Raw genomic sequence first — 4547 nt, forward strand, 5'->3', positions numbered from 1 at the left:
AAATCGAGGTGCTGCCCTCTTCAACTTTTCACCGTTTCTATGGCAACCGCGTCCTTCTAGCACGTCAGTGGGCGAAGTGGAGCCGGGGCGCACACCGAAAGTTGTTGAATTCCAAACCGAACGTGATTTTCTGTTTCTTATTCTTGCGTTCGCCTACAAATATTCTATTTATTATCATTTGAAATTTTCGAGACAATAAATAAATGTAAAAAATTCTTTTCGTACTTTAGAATTTTCGTTACATTTCTAAAATTATTTTTAAAAACTAAACTTAAAATTTAAATGAAATTACGATAAATTAAAAAATTAAATAAAATTTAGTTGAATTTAAAATTTAAATAAAATTTTGCTAAATTCAACATTGAAATGAAATTTAGGTGAATTTAAGAATTAAATAAAGTTTAGTTAAATTAATTTCTCGTCTGGTTTTTTTCGAAGAGAAATTTTCTATATACTAAGTAAATAAGTTTTAAAACAATTCTATTCGTACTTTAAGATTTATTGTAGTGCAATTTTAAAAATTATTTTGTATAACTAAATTTAAAGATTGAATACAATTTATATCATTTCAAAAAGTGAATACATGTTAGTTAAATTCAAAATTTAAGTAAAGTGTAGTTGAATTTAAGTAAATTTCAGTTAAAATTGTGGATGTTGAATGTTGTTAAATTTAAGTACAATTGAGTTAAATAAAAATGAAACTGTCGTTAAATTTTAAATTTGATTGAATTGAATACAGATATATGTGGGTTGTTTCTTGGCTTCAACAATGTAGAGCATTCAAATAAGCTGGAGAAATTAAAAAAAATTTCCTTATTTTTATAATAATGAGTTAAATTCAACAAAAAAACTCAGGAAAGTAATTAGGACTCATAGTTCTAAAGTTTATGGTTTGAAACTTTTCAGAAGTCGACAATGTCAAAATATAAAAGGAATCGTTTAAACTTCAGCATAACTATTTTGCATGGAAATACTTTATAATCCCACAATTTTATTTCAGATTAGAAGTATGTTAGCAATTATATAATTATTCCATTCAAAATTATTCAGTTTCGAAAATTGGATTTTAAAAACTTCAAAGTTTTTGAAATTAAAAGGTTTTAAATGAGAGAAATTTGAAATGGAAACCATTAAAATTACAGCATAATTATTTTCTTTTGGAAGCGTAAGAATAAAATAATAATTATTGAAAGAAACTAGTTTATAAATTTAAAATTCAAAATTTCAGTATTTGTAAAATTTCGAATATTCTTCGAATATTCTTCTGTTAATTCAAATTATTTAATTTTAAACGTTTTGAATGAAATCACTTATGATTCGGCAATACCTTTTTTGGAGCTTTGGGATATAAATAATCTAAAGCTGCAATAAGCAGATTATTCGATGTCAAACCTCGTGAAAATTTGAAATTAATGTAAAGCCTTTGAAATCGAAAACTTTTTATAAGGAGAGGAATTTTAAATTGAAAGGTTTTAATATATTTTCAATCTAAAACATTCAAATTGAGTAATTTTATAAACAGAAATTTTAAGAATTTTATTATTTGAAATTTTTTCATAGAGTTGATAAATTAAAAATCTGCTCGCTTCGCGGGTACATTCTCATCGCGCGCGGCTCGCTTCGCTCGCAAGTTTGAGCGCGCCTAACGCGCGCGACGGTCGGATCTCGCGCTTCGCGCTCGGATATTTATTTTTTGCATTTGGAATGCTTGAAAAAAACTTTATTAAAAATATCTCTTTTAGATGGCAATATTTATATGCGTCTTCATATTCTGAATTGTTTACTTAATTAAGTATAGTCAAATATTAAGTTTCTCAAAGCTCTGTAGGCTTTGAGTACCACATTCTCATCGTGACACTCGCGGTGCGCGCTCGATTTCCGACAGACATTTGTAAACAGGTTTTGTTGGATTTTTTTCTCGTAACGTTCGTCGTTTTTCAACACATTTTTTTTCAACGTTATTTTTCACAAATAAAACAAATCTTTTTTCGTATCCTATATAGTTTGTCCACAAAATGGGTTTTTTTTATTTTCGATTATTTTTTGTGCAATCAAAATTTGAATTTTAGATTTTTGAAGAAAAACAAAAAATTGGTTATGATAATCTTTTAGGGCTTTCAAAAAGAAATGTTTTTCTTTTTTTGACTTTTTTTCATATCGTGCGTTTTTCGGCTTCAAATTTTGATTTTCGGTTTATTAAAAAACTTTTGAAAACGCTATAACTCTGAGAATTTTCTTTTTATCGAAAAAAGTCATGAGGATAAATTGTTTGTTCTTTTGAATACTATGAATATCCGTACATAGAATTTTCAAATTCAGGAAAAAATTGTCTCAAAAATTTTCAAAATGCGCTCACTTTTTGAATTTTTACCAAAAATGGCTGGTTCACGAACTCGTCCTTTCTTTTAAGACCTATCAAAATTGTGCCAAAGATGAATTTGATTCGTTCATTTTTTCGAGAGTTATCGTGTTTACGGACGGCCGGACGGACGGACAGACAGACGCCATCATGAAAACCTGATTTTCGGATTCTGGGGGTCTCGAAACGTGGAGATCCGTTGAAAAACTGTGGTGTCAAATTTCAAAAAATTCTAATACTTTCTTAATCATAAATGATGAGAATGTAAAAATACAAGCATTAATATTTTTTAAATTTTGAATATGCCTCAAGTATAATCTGATAAATTTAAATTATTTAATTTTGAAAGTTTTGAATTGAAAATTGAAATGTAGAATTCTAAATGTTTGTATTTAGGTATTATCAGATTTTGAAGGCCATTAATTTTAGCCTAATCAAGTTAGAAGGCTTACAGTTGTCAATTTTACGATATTAAACCCTTATATTCAAAACCAAATTGAATTTCAATTTTAAAATTTTTAATTGTTTAGGATTTGATTATTAAATTCAGAACTTGTTCAATGCTTTACATTTTTAATTTTACACTTTCAAACCTTTTTGTTTAATTTGAGTCATCTAGAACAAAATATTACATTTTAGTAGACACGACTTTTTTTTACGTAAAAAAATTAATTTAGGAAATACCCCGCGCGCCAAGGTGAACAATCCATCGAGAGTGAAAATGGGTTAAGCCAAATCTACTGTTTGCGTGAAGAAACTCACTACCTTCGTTTTGACGTGAGTCTTCTTTACGTATACGCTGCAACGCGAAAATGACCCTTACGTCAACCTTTAGAGAGTAACTTTTTTCTCCAAGACGGCAGAAATAATCACGGCTTATCATATTGAAAAAAATTATTTGATAACAAAATTTCGTCACTTATTTATTACATGAAAACATTTGTTTTCGTTTACAAGATTTAAGAAGTAAGAAAAAAATCTTGATTGGAAAATATTGATTTTTGAAGAACAAGAAGCTTTAAGCATTATAACGCTAGGCGTAAATAATTTTAATATATCTTACTTTTTAATTTGATAAACTCAATATTAAAATGGAAGTTTTAATATTGTCAGAAATAAATATTCACTTTAACTTCAAGTACCTAAATGACAGTTTTGACCTGTCATGTTCATTGTAATTTTTACATTATGTCTAATTGTCTACTGTGTTATGAATTGCAGTTAGAAGAAAGTTTTGAATAATACAATAGAGCGCAATTAAACTTCGGTTTTCAATCAAGATCTTTGAAAAGGAGTATACAATTTTTGAAAAAATAAGTATGACAAAAAAGTGCCAGATCATGTATTTTTTGGTTCGATTCATAATTTTATTCAAATATGAAATTCCTTTCTAATTTCTTTTTAACTATGCAAGAAATAAACATTGTTAATATCTTTTTCAAATAAAACATTCGGGTCTTTTGCATGATTGTTGTTATTTTTCTTTAAAAAACCTTTTTTGTTAATGAGGTAATTAATTTATAATGCGTAAGCCTTTAAAATTTTATAAAAGAAACTGAAAGATAATCCAATATTTAAATGATTAGAAAATAAATTTATTTGCGAACAAATTAAAAAAAGCAAGTTTTTTATTAAAGGAAAGAATTTAAAATAATTATCTTACCAAAATCAAAAATTTTTAATGGATTTAAATATGCAAACAGTTAAACAAGTAAATGCAAACAAAAGCTTAATCGACCAGCTGGAAAGTATAGTTTTCTATACATGACCGGTGGAGAACATTTTAAAGTTTCATCTTATTTTTCTCAATAAATAAAAAATAAAGAAATAAAGGAAATAATTAAAGGAATCTAAATAAAAAACTAAGGAAACTTATATATTTATTAAAAATAAAACAAAAATAGCGTCAAATTCTTTTAAAAAATATAGACTATTGAAGTGCATAATAGTTCTGTGAATTCATAGCATTGGTTTATATTATTTTTCATGGTTGCGGTTTAAAAAATGTAATTAGCTCATGTATTAAAACAACAAAAAGACGAAAATTATGTCGATTTTTATGTCAAATTTTAGTATTAAATGACAATAAAAAAAATTAGGCAAACTTTTTTTGTAAGATTGAGTTACTTCTTATTTCAATTTGAAAAAATGGTTCATATTTATAACATGGCCTTAGCTAAACTGTAGA

Source organism: Belonocnema kinseyi, chromosome 3, assembly GCF_010883055.1.
Source record: "Belonocnema kinseyi isolate 2016_QV_RU_SX_M_011 chromosome 3, B_treatae_v1, whole genome shotgun sequence".
Classification (NCBI taxonomy): domain Eukaryota; kingdom Metazoa; phylum Arthropoda; class Insecta; order Hymenoptera; family Cynipidae; genus Belonocnema; species Belonocnema kinseyi.